The sequence below is a fragment of the Nymphalis io genome, chromosome 15 (assembly GCF_905147045.1).
Source record: "Nymphalis io chromosome 15, ilAglIoxx1.1, whole genome shotgun sequence".
Classification (NCBI taxonomy): domain Eukaryota; kingdom Metazoa; phylum Arthropoda; class Insecta; order Lepidoptera; family Nymphalidae; genus Nymphalis; species Nymphalis io.
Window position 1 is genome coordinate 1,288,452 of NC_065902.1, and position 17,335 is coordinate 1,305,786.

A 17,335-nucleotide genomic window follows, 5' to 3' on the forward strand; every position below is an offset into this window, starting at 1 on the left:
ATGAAAAGTTACAACCTGTTCGGAAATTAAATAAGTTTTTTATTCTGTTTTTTAAATTACATTTTAAATACTTGACTTTATATATTTTAATTGATTGTTAAATAACTTGTTATTGTTAGGTTCACTCCATGTTTGAATGTAAAAGTGGAAACTTTGTTGGCTTATGTGAGACTTATTTTGTTACCAAATGTTTATGTATTATATTATGTTGTATGTTTTCCAAAATAAATAAATAAAATAATAATAAAATAAAAAAAAAATGGATAATCCAAAAATAAAACTCAATATTTTATCCTGAAATAATGTTTCGAATTAAAAATAAAGATACACTTTATTTAAGTAAGCCGTTAGCAGCTGTCACAATCAACAGCCAATCGTTGTCCACTGCTGAACATAGGCCTCTCCCAAGGTGCGCCAAAGCTCCCTGTCCTCCGCCTTCCGCATCCAGTTGGTGCCCGCCACCTTCTTAAGGTCGTCGGTCCACCTGGCTGGAGGGCGCCCTACGCTGCGCTTGCCGATTCGCGGTCTCCACTCTAGGACTCGTCTGCTCCAACGGCCATCGGTCCTACGACATACGTGACCAGCCCACTGCCACTTCAGCCTGCTAATTTTGCAAGCTATGTCGGTGACTCCGGTTCTTTTCCGGATAATCTCATTTCTGATCTTATCCTTCAAAGATACTCCGAGCATAGCTCGCTCCATAGCACGCTGAGCGACTTTGAATTTGTGGACTAGTCCCGCAGTTAGTGTCCACGTTTCGGCACCGTATGTCATGGCAGGTAAGACGCATTGGTTGAAGACTTTCGTCTTCAAACATTGCGGTATAGACGACTTGAGGACTTGACGAAGGTTGCCAAATGCTGCCCATCCCAAGCGAATTCTTCGATCGGCTTCCTTCTCGAAGTTGTTCCTACCGATTTGTATAATCTGTCCTAGGTAGGTATATTCACTAACAACTTCGAGAGGTTTGCCCTCGACGTATATCGGTCCCGGCACGACATGCCTATTGAACATGACCTTGGTCTTGTCCAAGTTCATGCCGAGACCGACACACCGGGAAGACTCGCCTAGGCTACGCAGCATTTCGGTGAGTTGTTCCAGCGACTCTGCTATGATGACGATATCGTCGGCAAATCGAAGGTGTGAGATGTACTCGCCGTTTACATTGACTCCATACCTAGTCCAATCCAGCGTTTTGAAAACGTCTTCCAACGCGTTGGTGAACAGTTTCGGGGATATTACATCCCCCTGTCTCACCCCTCTGCGCAATTGGATCGCCTTCGTCTTACAGTCCTGGATGTGGACAGTCATTGTAGCGGCGTTGTACAGACATCTCAGTACCTCGATATATCTCCAATCGATATGACATCTCTGCAATGAGTCGAGCACTGCCCAGGTTTCGATGGAGTCGAAGGCTTTCTCGTAGTCCACAAATGCCATACACAGCGGCTGATTGTACTCTTCGGTCTTCTGCACAATCTGTCGAACAGTATGGATGTGGTCCACGGTGCTGTAGCCTGATCGAAAGCCGGCTTGCTCTGGGGGCTGGAACTCGTCAAGTCGTCTGGCGAGACGGTTCGTGACGACTCTTGAGAACAGCTTATACACGTGACTCAGGAGGGAGATTGGTCTGTAGTTTTTCAAGAGGGTTTTATCACCTTTCTTGAAAAACAGTACCACCTCACTCCCGCTCCACGTTTCCGGGGTCTTGCCATGTTGGATGACGGAATTAAAGAGGCTTGCTAGCTCTTTCAGGACCGGAGTCCCGCCTGCCTTAAGCAACTCTGTTGTGATTCCGTCATCTCCCGGAGCTTTGTTGTTTTTAAGCTGTTCTAGAGCCGCCCTAATCTCTCCTTGGTCAACGACCGGGAGCTCCTCGGAGTAATGGCGCATAAGAGGGGCGCGCTGGTCATCAATACTGATTCCCACAGGTTTATCCGATCTTGAAGAGAACAACTGCCCATAAAACCTCTCTACTTCTCCGATAATCTCAGGCCTAGAGGTAACGACCCCACCATTTTCAGTTTTAAGTTTTGTCAGACGCGGCCTCCCAAACTTGCGAGCGAACACTTTCGATCCCCGATTTTGCTCAATCGCAGCCTTGATGGCACGGGTATTGGAGCGTCGGAGATCGCGTCGCGTCAGCGTTTTTATTGTTCGGTTTAAGGCCTTATCTGACAAAAACGATGGTAGTTCTCGTCGTTTTCTCATGAGCTCGAGTGTCTCAGCAGAGAGTTTTGGTGCGTTGTCTCTTCTCTGTGGCGGAAAACACTTGCGGGATGTGTTTTGCAGTATTTTGACCAGCGTGTCGGTTCTCTCATCAATGCTGCTTATGGTTTCCAACGCGGTGAATTGATTTTGAAGTTCCATTTGGAACTTTTCGGAGCCTTGAGCAGCTTGGAGCATGGTAGGTCGGAGAGTAGACCTCATCATTCTCGATCTTTCGGCTTTTAAGTTGATATTTAGAGTGCCTCGAACCAAGCGGTGATCACTTCCGGTATTAAACCTGTTGATCACTGAAACATCTCTAAATATGTGCCTTTTATTCGAGATGATAAAGTCTATCTCGTTCCTTGTCACGTTATCGGGGCTTCGCCAGGTCCACCTCCTCTGAGGCTTCTTTTGAAAGAAAGAATTCATCAAAAAAAAGCCCCTGCGCTTCGAGGAAGTTTACCAGCATTTGCCCCCTGTGATTTCTGCAGCCCAAGCCGTAAGGTCCGACTTTCGATTCACCGCTATCTTGTACTCCCACTTTAGCATTAAAGTCTCCCATAACAACATTGTAGTGGGCCCTCGAGGTGTCGTTGAGGGCCTTTGCGATGTCCTCGTACATCGCTTCGACCACATCATCAGAGTATGTCGAAGTTGGCGCATATACCTGTACAACCTTCAGGGAGTACCTGTCGGAAAGTTTTAGGACAAGGTACGCTACCCGGTTCGACACACTACTGATTTCCACAATGCTGCTAATGAGATCCTTTTTGACTAGAAAACCGACACCACCCTGGGAGAGGTTATCACCTTCGCGGAAGTAGAGTAAGTTACCGGACTCTAGAGTTATCGTGTCCTCCCCCTGTCTTCGGACTTCAGATAACCCCAGTATATGCCAGTTTATATGACTTAACTCTACTTCTAATTCGGCGAGGTGATGGTCCAGCCTCATCGAGCGTCCATTATACGTTGCCATTTTCAGTCGTTTTATACGGTAGCCTGCCGTGAACCGGTGATTCTTAGCACCCCCTGCCCTGCCGATACCGCGACCGCTACCTTGGTCGGGCCTAGCGGGCTTGCCGGTAACTGGGGGCCTTTTTTTGGGCGCATCTGCCATTTAGGGAGGTGGTTTGCCCATACTCGCCGCGCTGGGCAGGCGTGTTGGCGAGCGCAGTAGGGGGTAAGATGTTTATGGGAGGGGGGACGCTGCTGCCCATCCCCCCTTTTCCCCGTCCCTCAGTCGCCTCTTACGACACCCACGGGATGAGATTGGGGGAGTACTATTCTAAGCCGGTACTCCACAGCTGTCACAAGCTGTCGTCATTTTACGAGATCGAATTAAATTTCAAATTTAGAACATAGATTCTACCGGGAATAAACGTCGAGAAACTCGGTAGTTACTTTTTTCCCCTAATTAAATTATGAGCCTATGTATACCTACATTGTTCCAAACAAAACCTAAAATATGATCATATGAAGTATAAATGTTTTTAAAGTTCATTCTTGTAGCTTGTCTATATTGACGTGGTTCATTTGAGCGTTGACAATGGTCTCGTGTGATTCGGAAAAGTGAAGTCAACGAGAAATAATATCGTCTCTTTGACGTGTAAAATGTTTCGGCGTGCTTATTTGAGTGAGAAATGCGACCTATATTCTCGTGTCGTTTTCAAATTGAAGTATTGTGATCCAAAAATAATTTCATTTCTGTTATGTTTACTGAATGGAATTCTCCTTAATTTATACATTCAATAATTGTTTTATACACATGATAGAAAAATAACCATAGCTCCAAACACATCTAGTAAATAAATATTAAGTAGCTCTGCTGCTATCAAATAAGAAGCTCTGTGACGTATTAGTATCACCCGTTGGTATTCTCTTTGTTGCGCTTATGTTTGTAATGTTTATAAAGTAAAACTACTCACTTTAAAAAACTATATTAAAATTGTATGTAATTGTGATATAATAATGTAATAGTTTCTCTTAGTTAAATTTTATACGTTCGTAAATAATTAATTGTTATAAGTTTGACTAATTTTCGTATAAGTAAATATTGTTAAAAAATGTACTGGTGGTAGAGCTTTGTGCAAGCTCGTTTGGGTAGGTACCACCCACTCATCAGATATTCTACCGCAAAACAGCAGTACTTGTTATTGTTGTGTTCCGATTTGAAGGATGAGTGAGCCAGTGTAATTACAGGTACAAGGGACATAAAATCTTAGTTCCCAAGGTTGGTGGCGCATTGGCTATGTAAGCGATGGTTGACATTTCTTACAATGCCAATGTCTAAGGGCGTTTGGTGACCACTTACCATCAGGTGGCCCATATACTCGTCCGCCTTCCTATTTTATAAAAAAAAATGTAATTATTTCAAAACAATAAACATTCTAAACTATTTCTTTACTAAGAAACAGCTACTACTGAGCAATAGTTTCCTCTCGTTTTGAGGTGAATTTGCAACTTATTCCTCCGAGCTGCTCCAATATTGCTTGTTACATACATATGTGACAGAATTTGATTTGGCACATGCAGGTTTCCTCGCGATATCCTTCACCGCCGAACACGATATAAATTACAGACAAAAAAAATAATCTCTAATAATGAAATCTCTAATAATGAAAAGTGCTAGGTCAGGTCTGAGAATAGCTGAGATGGATCGTGGGTTCAAAACCGGGCAAGCATCGCAATTCGTGTGCTTAATTTGTAATTATAATTCATCTCGTGCTATACGGTGAAGGAAAACATCGTGAGGAATCCTGCATGCGTCTAATTTCACTGAAATTCTGCCACATGTGTATTCCACCAACCAGCGTGGTGAAATAAGCTCCATAACTTCTCCTAAAAAAGGGAGAGGAGACATTAGCCCAGCAGTAGGACATTCACAGGTTGTTACTGTAGGTCTGAGACCTCAAAATCCGGATAAGAGCACGTCTCCTAGCCACTCTGCCATATCGCCTCATTAAATGTCTACGAGTCATTAATCTTCCATGGCACATGTAATGTGTATGACATTACTATAATTTGATCAATTATCAACCTGATGAGAGCTGGTTCTGCATTGTACGATAATAAGGGCCAGTAAGTAGGTATTGACCGTTCCATTCATTCATCAGTCGTTAATTGTTACATATTAAAGTTACAAACAGGCGAGGCACAATCCAGGATTGAGTCCACTAGTACTTTTGTGATTTTATGTATTGTTATAATATATTTGTTCATCATTTTTGTAGCTAGCCAAAGTCCTGGGTTCTAGTTGTGGTCACTACTACAAAATTCTTCAAGACTTCAAAATTTAGAACATCTATGAAAAATACAACTTTATTTATCCAAACATTTGACATGTCACTTCTTCAATTAATACCGAAGTTCATGAAAGGTTTCAATAAATAAGAGAATATAATGTATACGTAACTGGAGCTGTTTAAATGCAATGGGTCTTTAAAATCCATTAACTAAATGGATTCAAAAAGCGCCCAGCTTGTTTGATCGGGAACGAACTGAAAGCTATCGAGACTAGCTTTATTTCAACGGCACAAAGTTGCGATAAACGATAGGCATCTGTTTTAAAAACAAGATATTAATCGGTAAGCGAATATGTAAAAACTATTTCATAGTTATCTATTTTTTTTATTTGTGTCTATTCCAAGCAGACATGAAGCAACTGATGAGCCTTATACCTAACAAGGAGTTCAACAACTATCATAATCAGAATATATTATTGATGTTCAGGTACAAACATTTGTAAATAAATAACGATCGCATATATGTATAGTTAAGAAGGCAAGCATTTAAAAAGACAAAGGCTCTGAATAGAAGATACCCATTAATTTCTTGCTCAGACAAAAATCACTTGAAGCTTGAACTTGAGTGACCAAACAATGATCATTTGAGCATCATTATAAATTATCAAATTTTATAATATTGTGTATAATTAAATAGTAGAAATTGAATCGTAAAATGTGCTAAACGGCGAAATAAAATTTCCTGAAGTTGTATTTAAACTAATTAAGAAAAGTACAGTAAAATGTAATATATAAAATCTAATGATTCAATTGATTACCGATGCTAAATATGTTTATATTTAGCATCGGTATATATATAGCATATATTAAATTCAAAAAAAAAATATGAATATATTTGAGTCAAGCCTCTTTTAGAAAAATTTAAGCCTATCTATTTATTGTAAAAATTTCTGATGCATAATACGATACTATAATAGTTAATAATATAGAATTAAAACAAATATGAAAAAAATAAAATTTATTAATTTGGCGAGCCGGTTGGCGTGGATGGTAGAACACTTGCCTTTCACGCCGAAGGTTGTGGGTTCGATTCCCACCTAGGACAGACATTTGTGTGCACGAACATGTCTGTTTGTCCTGAGTCTGGGTGTTATTATCTATATAAGTATGTATTTACAAAAGAAAAGTAGTATATGTAGTATATCAGTTGTCTGGTTTCCATAGCACAAGCTTTGTACAAGTTTAATTTGGGATCAGATGGCCGTGTGTGAAAAATGTCCCCGGATATTATTATTATTATTATTATTAATTAGTTTCTGTTCACAATAATGTACGAAATTCGGAATTAAAATTTTACAACCTATATATGATATTATGATAATGACATATAGTTATGTAATTATTTTTGAAGATATATTTCATTGAAATTTAGTAAAATTTAATTTACGCCGAATGTAGTAAGCCCGTAATAGGGCGAAGTGCATAATAGCAGATTCGCAAAGAATCGATATTTCAAAATTCATCTGATCGAAGTTGAAACTTTTCGACACTTTCATATTCTTAGAATGATGTTTCTGCAAACACAGATGCACTCTATTCCCTCGCCTGGGACGGCAATCCGTTATATTCGAAGAAACTTCAGACGATTTTCTGTTTTTTTTTCATACGACAAGAAGGCGAAGACTTACGAATAAATAATCATTTCATTGCTTTTTTTAATTTATATGAATTTATATATAGCTCTAGCTGTACTGGGAAATGATTAATCCTGATACGTGATCTAGAACCAACGAAGGATTGTTCAATATATTAAGCTCTCAGTTTCCTAGCAATTGTTATACTTTAAAGTTCAAAGCGTGATTCTGTGAAAGTGGACGTTGAGAGGCAATCGAATCTGACCCACTTGTTGGCAAGACTAAACGACCCATTGTTAACTTTTATAAGAACACTAAATTTTTATTTGTAATATAAGATTTTTAAAAAAAGCCTTGGCCTTGTATACTTACTATATTAATTATTTATGTAAAAATGCTAGATTGTTTGCAAAAAGCCCTTCCACCAAGCATGTGTATGTATCGTAGTATTGGTTGGTTAATCGTAAAATTAGATAAAGAAATCGGATAATTTAAAAAACGAAGACAAAAAAACTATATGTATGTAGTAAACTAGATATCGCCAGGAATTTGTTTGCGTAACAAAATATCCTTATAAATATATTTCATTCAACTTTTTTTTAAGCAACATGTTTTTGTTGTGTGTTATAATTATTGTAACATGTGCACATATGTATATAGCTCCTAAGCTTATCACAAGACAAACGAAGCAGCTACCCATACATTATAGCCTTAAATCCCTACATACATGAAAATCTTTATAAATAATACTAACTGAAGAAAGCATCCTCGTAAATGCTTTTTATAACGAGAATTTGAATTCGCTTTGATGTTATTCAGTACATTTTCGAAACATCGTGAAAAAGAACCAGTTGAAAAGCTGAATGTATGAATATGTACCAGATTTCAACGGATTTATGTTTCAACAGAAACGGTTACATTAAATCAATTCACATACGAATAATTTAATCTTTTAATGCCAAAAATATCGAATAATTCAATGCGACTTCGAAAGTTTATTACAATAAATTATATCCGTATATTAATGCTAAATCGTTTAATACGTATTGTTTTATTTATTTGTTCCATTACTATCATTGTTTATGTTAGTCAATAATTAACATATATAGTAAAGTTATATTAGCAAATCGCAAGAAATAAATTAGTCTTAAGGTTTTGTTTATATTTAGTCCTTACTCTACTGGAATAGGCTCTATGTAATTTCAATGAAATTTTCAGGTTCTTTTAAAATTACGATCGTGCTTATTCTTTATTGAAATCTCCAAACTATACTCAACTACGTTCTGTCCTTTTTAACATCACACATGATATAGAAATAGCGATAAAATCAAAATATACTTTATTCAAGTACACTTTCCCTCTTTAATCGCCATTTTAAAAGATTTCTTTAAATTTAAAGTTACCACCTGTTCGACATGTAGATTATACAGGCAAGAACCGATAAGAAACTCAATAGTTACTCTTTACCACTCTCTATGTAATTACAATGAAGTTACATAGAGAGTACCAATCTTTTAAAATGGCGATTAAAGAGGAAAAGTGTACTTGAATAAAGTATATTTTGATTTTATTGCTATTTCTATGTCATGTGTGATGTTAAAAAGGACAGAATGTAGTTGAGTATAGTTTGGAGATTGCAATAAAGAATAAGCACGATCGTAATTTTAAAAGAACCTGAAAATTTCATTGAAATTACATAGAGCCTATTCCAGTAGAGTAAGGACTAAATATAAACAAAACCTTAAGACTAATTTATTTCTTGCGATTTTCTAATATAACTTTACTATATAGTGCAAAATTCACTACAAACAGTTCCTGTCGAGGCCACTTGGGCCAACAGCAACATCCATTCGAAAAAAACAGTTCTTGATTAATATATCTTTTTATATAACACACTATTCCACATAACTATTTATATCCATTTTTTTTTTAGAATAGGAAGGCGGATGAGCGTATGGGCCACCTGATGGTAAGTGGTCACCAACGCCCATAGACATTGGCATTGTAAGAAATGTTAAACATAGTTTACATCGCCAATGCGCCACCAACCTTGGAAACTAAGATGGTATACCTCTTGTGCCTGTAATTACACTTTAATTTTACTCCCAAAATTTCGACACTTCGCCGATTATCAAGTCGCCATTTTTTTCGAATAGTGAATATCATATATTATTTAAGATCACGACTAATTATATCGCGTCATTTCAATGTCAAATTTGTTTGTGTTTATTTCCTTTGTGTTTGGAATAGGAAATAGGTTTGTTATCTGTCAATTCATTAATTTTGACGTTGATCAGCCGTTCAACAACAAACCAGTCTTGAGCGCGAGTATCAACTGACGTCAGACCACATCATTGACACAGATCAAGGAAGAGTCAGCCGTGACGTCGATAACCACTCTACCTGCGTATCTTGATATATCGAGGAACTGGCGCGAAAACAAAGGAATGTCGTCAAGGCTGCGGCAACTTTCAACTGTGGTGTCTTACGTTATACGTTTAAAGAACTGACGGTGTTTTTATCAGAATCTAGTTATTTTTAATTCAAGGAAATACTAGGATCAAGTTTATACACGTAGTTCTTGACTTAATATAAGTGCATTATGATATAATGGTGAAATAAGATTGGGAAAATTTGGAATTCGACACTAATTTTCTGACCCGCTAGCGCAGTTGGCAGTAAAGGCACCACTGCCACGATAATCAGCAGTGCTATCCTGTAAGAAAACTCGAAACACACCTTAAAAAACGATCGTGATATATCGATCGTGACCAATAAGCTACATAAGTTATAGTAATATTTTTTGTTGTTGTTGTTGCTGCAAAACATAGATTGGTTACCGAAAACATTCGTATTACATTACGAGGTACAATATATAGAGTGTGTGATTATGCCCCGTGTGACTTCGAAGTACAAATCATCAGGTTTCTTAGCTGACATGATAAGTTGAACCAAAGATAAAGAATAAATATACTCTATTCAAATAGGCACTCTTACAAAGACTTTTGAATCATCGTATCACAATGTTTTAATGGTTAATCTAAAGCTACCACAGGTACCGAGAACAATCGGTAAGAACTCAGTACTTACACTTTTTTATCAATCAAAAAGTGTATATGATTGTATATAATAATTACATTATATAATAATATCCTGGGACATTTTTCACACACGGCCATCTGATCCCAAAGTAAGCTTCTACAAAACTTGTGCTATGGAAACCAGACAACTGATATACTACATATACTACTTTTCTTTTGTAAATACATACTTATATAGAAAATTACACCCAGACTCAGGACAAACAGACATGTTCATGCACACAAATGTCTGTCCTGGGTGGGAATCGAACCCACAACCTTCGGCGTGAAAAGGCAAGTATCTGCCAACCACGCCAACCGGCTCGTCAATTATAGAATTATATTTATATAGTCCTTATCAACAATTTACCATTCGTTGATTATATAGCTCTCCTATTACTTATATAATGTTATACAGTATAATAAGCCTCATTTCATTAAAAAAGATTAACATGAGTTTTATTTTTTTGCAACGACCAGCTCTTTAGAAACGGAGATTTTCAATAAAATCGCTTGATTGATTTGTATGACTACTTTCCGTCAGCACTAAAATATTACAGTACGTAGTAATGTAATCATATTTAGGTATAACTTTTCTTAATAAATGGGTTATTTAGCCCAATATTTATTGTTTAAATCGCACTAATAGATCGTATTATTAGCGCGTTTAAACAAACAAACCGTTCAGTTTTATTATAGATAGTAAAACGTAATGCAACAAAGATAATATAAAGACATGAAGCGTGGACCACACCGGTTAAGGCTGTCAGTGACCGAATTGAAGGAGTTCATAAACTAATGAATTAATCATACCGACTGATTACCTAAAGTGGGTAGCGGTTAAATTGAACAATTTCGTAAATGGGCCAATAAAACAAGTTATCGTAATAACATTCTACCCAAAATTGTTCTTTTTTTAAATGAAAATATTAAGGCAAACGCGCATTATAAAAAATATTACCTATACACAGACATGCAAAGGCAAAACAGTTCAGACCCTTTGCCCCCTCGGTTTGTTTTATAATAAATGGTTATATTTATTTTAATAACTATTGACGAGCTTTACTTTTATCAATAAAGAAACGAACTACGCAAATGATACTGCGCGAACATAGTTATTATTATTATTAGTCTGTATTAACAGTGGGATGAGCGCTGGACAAGCGCCTCTTTACTCTCTTTCCACAATTCTCTATTTTTGGACAACAAGACTCATCCATTTGGAATCCAGCTCATCTCGTCATCTCCGTCGAGGCCTGCCGCGATTTAATTGGATAAAATTATGTTTTAATTTCGGAGGTTTCTACGTGGTCACAATAAATAATAAATTAGTTATATATATTTTTAACGAGATGATGTTTATAGATGCATCTTAGCTCGAATCGAGTTATTAAAACTAAATCCGATATTGCTAAGATTACAAACATACTGCACTGTTGTTTGTGTTGTGGTTGAAATTGCTAGCTGACCTTATACGATCGAAACCGATAAAAAATGTAATCTATTTTGTCCTCTTGGGAAATTTGCCAGACACGTCACGAACGTACATGTTCCCGATTAGTATGCTAGCAAGGATCATCATGACTTTGGAAAAGGCCGGTACAATCAGATCATTGCGTTAGCTCCCTTAATATGGCAGTATTATTACGTGTCCCCGTATCTAGTAGTCCTACTGAATACAATTTATTCCTATATTTTCTGCATTAAAGTATTTAAATATGAATGGAGAAAGTCAATTATATTCTTTGTTTAATGAATTACGACGAGAATTTTATCGATGTTAAATTAAAACTCTATATAAAACGTTAAATTAGGCAGAAACTAATTTATGCAATTAAATATTAAAATCTATTACGAAATCGTATGTCTAGCCTCATTAGCTAATTGAATTTGTTCATCGCAGTCAGACAGACGGGACGGAATCGATACACCCTTGTTTATTTTATAAATGTATTAGGAGTAGGAGTGACGCCATTGTTTATTTCAAGCGATTTAATTTCATAAGAATCAAAAACAGGATATATTTTATATCGAAGAAAAAGTAAGAAGCCTGTTGTAAATAAACCCAATTTTGGGCTAAGGCCTCTTTTCGTTGAGGTTTGTTAGTTATGCCACCAAGCTATATTGAAAAAGGTGTGTGGAATATATTTTTACAACAATATTTAAAGATACATTGCATGCCAGGCGTTTAGATTAGGCTAATTTAGAATAAAATTAAAACAACCAATTCCGAAAAAAAATTGTTAAATTTTTATTGAAATAGGTAAGCGGACCGGTGATTGAGACCGGAAGTGGTCAACACCGACCAGACATATAGACATTGGTACTATAAGAAATGTTAACCTTCCTTTAGATTGCCAAAGCGCCACGAAACTTGGGAACTGGGATGTTGTTAACTTTGTGCCTATAGTTACACTGGGTCACTCAGCCTTACAACCGCAACTTGGCGTTAGAATATACTATGAGTCGCTATCTATCCAGGCGGGTTGGCATGAAATCCGACCACCAAGTAAATATACATAAATATAGTATTTTACAAGTTATTATGGCGGTGCAGCCATGTAAACTACAAACAAAGTGATCGGATAAAAAAAAACTAACTTCCATACATAAGGAAAGATCATACACCATCATTCATCATACACTCGTGAGATTGATTCAAATCATCAAATCATCATCAGATCAGACAAATAAACACTGACTGCGAGCCGCTCTTAACACCGAGGAGATAAGGCACGAATCGGTACCGCTTCATTCCATTCATAGTATTTACGGCATGTTTGATTTTGACTTATATCATAATATGTACATTTGAATGTTTGCTATTCATTCGTTTCAACAAATCTATATAAGTATAATATAATTAATAGCGCTAATTTATAAACTTCAGTCGGATATGGACAGTTCTTTTCTCATTTGATAGCCCAATTTTTGAAGATAAGCTTTTAAACATCCCGCTACGGCGGTGAAGTAAAGGGCTTTTTATTTACTGAGTCAATTTTCAATTACATTTATTTCTATATATTTATTTACGTTTTCTTAATTTAATCACAACATTAAAGGAATGGTACCGTCTCCAGAGTAAGTTTTTGATTTGGCTAATTAATTAAAATTAAAGTTTGTTAAAAATGTTTGAATTGACATATTATTATCATAAAAAGTAGTTGATTTGACAACGTCGTGTCGTGAACATTATCGGTTGTCGTTAGTTAGTTTTGAAGTCGATACGGTTCGAGTGTTAAGTAACGTTACGCCTTGTGTTAACCTTGTACGGAATGAACTGCTGAAGAAAAAACAGAGGTGTACCAATTTATTTCAATATGTACAAATATATTGTTTTACAGCTGCTCATAACATATAATGTCCCAGTTACGAAATCTAGACTCTCATCCTATATATCTATCTGTACATGTTTTGTAATAATAAACCATTAAATAAATAAAAGAATTGTATTTCCGTATATGCAAAGGTTTCCCCTTTTTTGTCATTAAAAAAAACTGTTTACAATCAACAGATTACACGATAGAGCTGTACATAAGTGAAGATATGATTATATATAATAATGTCTCAATCACACTGTGAACTAGCGCAGTAGAAGATAATAGCAGTACCATTAAGGAGCAAATTCAAATAGATTATATAGAAATTAGGTTTATAACTAGATACTATTAATAGCAGTCCTTATTTACTCTAATGTGATGCGTGTCGGTTCTAGAATATGATTCTATGCACATCTGTTGTACGAATTAATATTTATTGATTCAGCATTAGAAGCATTAGCTAACCAAACCTAAGAAGAATTAGCTAAAGAAACTTTATATTTATAATTTTCAATATAAAAAAGAAATAGTTTTAGATTAGAAGGTTGATGTTGACAATATTTTGAAATTAGGTCTGCCTGAGGCAGCGAAACGAAGTTAATAGAACGGATATTTAACTTTTAGAATGAAACGATACTTTTTAAATATTTTATAAATCATTAGTTACATTTGTGCCAGTTTCGTTGAGACGACTTTGAATTGATGAATTTTTATTTAATTTTAATCATTATTTATTTTAAGAGTATATCTTGCAACATTACTAAAAAATACAAGACACTTAAAGGCTGCGCTTCAGCTTGTAATGTTACTTGGTGGTTTTGTGAAAGTCCGTTTGGGTACGTACCACCCACTCATCAGATATACTACTGCCAAACAGAAATACTTAGTGTTCCGCTTTGAAAGGTGAGTGAGGCACTACATGCACAAGTGACGTAGCATATTACTTCCCAAGGTTGGTGGTGCATTGGCGAAGTAAGGAATGATGAATATTTCTTATAGTGCCAATGTCTATGGGCGGTTTAGGTCATTTACCATGAGGTGGCTCTTTTCGCAGTCCGTATACCTATTTTATAAAAAATATTATCGTCGGTTAGCACTCATTGAACCAAACTGTCTGCTCAAAGCACGCCCAGCCACCTTCATAAACCGTTCGCATGGATGAATTCCGATTAACGTGTGTGATAAAACAATATACTCTTCATTAAAAGCAATATTAACATCCTTGTTACATTAAAATACGTGTTATTGTTATATCCGTTTAATTTATTCATATTAAATTTATAGACTTGTTTACATGAGACGGAGGTTATGAAAATTTACTAGCTATTTCTTGCGGCGTCACTCATCCGAGCTTGCTAATAATTCTATTAATCAATATTGACAGCACAGTAGTAAAAAATAAACAAAAATGTATTCTATATTGATGTGCTTGTAATTGGTTGTACGTAATGATAGCTCAAAAATGCCCCACTTCTGGGCTAAGGTCTCCTTTCCGTTCAATGTGAACATTTGAAGCTATTTTGACTTGGGAGAGGCGAATGTCCTGGCGATGACAATGATGTAAGATTTCACAACATTTGCATTTGAAAAAGAGAACTCAGTTACGATCGATGCGCCTTATAAACTAGGCTTTTCGACTATCTGCAGCAATAATTCGGCTAGCGATTTCAATCGAATTTGAGCTAACTGGCTGTTTTTATATAATTAAGTTTGAGATATCAAATATAAAAAAGTGACCCGATGAAATTCACCCGAAAAAAACAAATCAAGCTGGAAAGTTCTAAATATAAATAATACCTTGAAACCTTAATAGCATAAATGGACATTCTGCATATTGACTTTCCTCTGCCAACCTACTATTTTACCGAGAATAGATAATCAAAATCGTGTGGAACATTTTCTAATTTTGCGTGATAAGAATTTTTCCATCTACTGATGCACCTAAAAAATCTCTATCCTTGAAGTCTTAATCGCTCTATGGTACACGGGCCAAGCGATGTGAAAGTTTCAAAAAGAAAAATTCATCGTAAACATTTACACCAAATCAAGTTTGAATCATACGCATTACCTTAATTGAATAAATAAATAATCATGCTAACGATTGGTTCGCCGACATATATATATATATATAGAATTTCGACTTTTGAAAAACAGAATCCTTAACACAGGTTATTCAAATATTTGGATGAAAGATTGCATGAAAGATTTTTAAGGACCCATTGCAAACATTCTATTTTATTTCAATTACCGAGTAATGGTAACAAGTTTAGTGTCAAATGGAATTACGAAAGTGGTTTTTGGGTCGTGAGTGTAGTTATTTCATTATGAAAATAAAATTGCTTCCTCGCTACAAACAAATAGCTTAGCGGTTACATTATGTAGGAAAACGAGTCAGCTAATCAGACATGAAGCTCTGAAACAATAGTGCAATCTGTACCGCGCTAACGCATTCGACCTTGGCGCACTGCTCTTGTGTAACCATGAATGAGTTCCAACAGGAAATGTTAGAGACAACGACATGCTATTCGAAATAATTTGTAACCTCAATAGTATAATGACTGATGGACTAAATAAATGTGCCATCGAGATGACACTGCAAACGCCACATAGACCAGATATAGATAATAGACCTACACAGAACAAAACGAATACACAAGACATTACTTAAATATAGTTTTACCACTTTCCGCCCGCGGTTTCAACAATTCGACTTTCACACGTCAGATGAAATTTTACAAGTTTGTCCATTAAACCGCATTGGCAGAGCGTCGTAGAAGAAGCTCCGACCAAACCCTCAAGATATAAAAATGGCATAATACTTCTACCTACGTACAAAATATATACGGGCAAGTTATATGGGATTGATTGTTAACAAAAAAATGTAAAGAGACATTGTAACGCATACCGGATGTAGGCTTATTTTAAAATGTAATCGGATTATTTCGACCACATCGCACTCCCACGTGAAATTCACCATATATAAATATGTGAGTGTATCGCCATTTATTACGCGACGTAGCTATGACTAATGAACGGTCTGACGATCTCAATCAACCGCGAGGTAAAGGCTGAACACGATTGGCAATAACTGGTCAATTCTGTCATTGGTATCGAAAACATTTACAATTTCAACCATCACGACATGTCGGCACTTATTATAGGATGTTCTTTTCTGTCTGTAATTGCACTTAAAATCTAAATATACATTAACTTAAAATGTAAATAAACTAAAAAAAATAATTTCACTTATAAACGAATATAATGCACAAGGAAATGAATGGACTATGGACAAAATAAATCTTTTAATTATCGTGGTGATATAAGTATCGTCGCTATGTCTATCGAAACTATCTCTGTTATAGTGTTATGTTGTAGATCTATTACGCAACTATAAATATCCTTAATTTATCAAAACACCCCGAAGGCAACCTTGAGCTCCAAGATCAGCAAAACTAAATATTGATATTCGGTATTAGTATGTAAGTATGTAATTAAAGTTATCCAGGCGAGTAACATTTATAAACCATTCCCTAGGTGACAATGATGATAAAAATCATAACGTTAACTAATTACATAAAAAAGTTTTAAGTGTAAATAAAAGCAATAACGAGAACGAAACAAAATCGTCTGTTCGAATTACAAAAGAACTCGTCGAATCTAAACCAAACTGGTATATTCTGTCAACTAAATTGGAGATAATCAACGCTACATCACTATATTTTGTCTCTCTCACAAATAATAAGACGAAATGAGAAGATGATAGTTGAATACAAAGTGCTATGCAAGTGTTTTGAATGAGGGTTAGTGAAAATTGAACGATAGAATAATTCCATTGGCACCGTTTGCCA

The 17,335-nt window shown here is 36.0% G+C and overlaps 1 protein-coding gene across 2 annotated transcripts in view; it reads right to left on the reverse strand.

The window, feature by feature from the left end:
- Positions 1-17,335, reverse strand: part of LOC126774059 (uncharacterized) — a 70,800-nt gene that overhangs the window by 34,404 nt on the left and 19,061 nt on the right. The gene's annotated exons all lie outside the window — the stretch shown is intronic.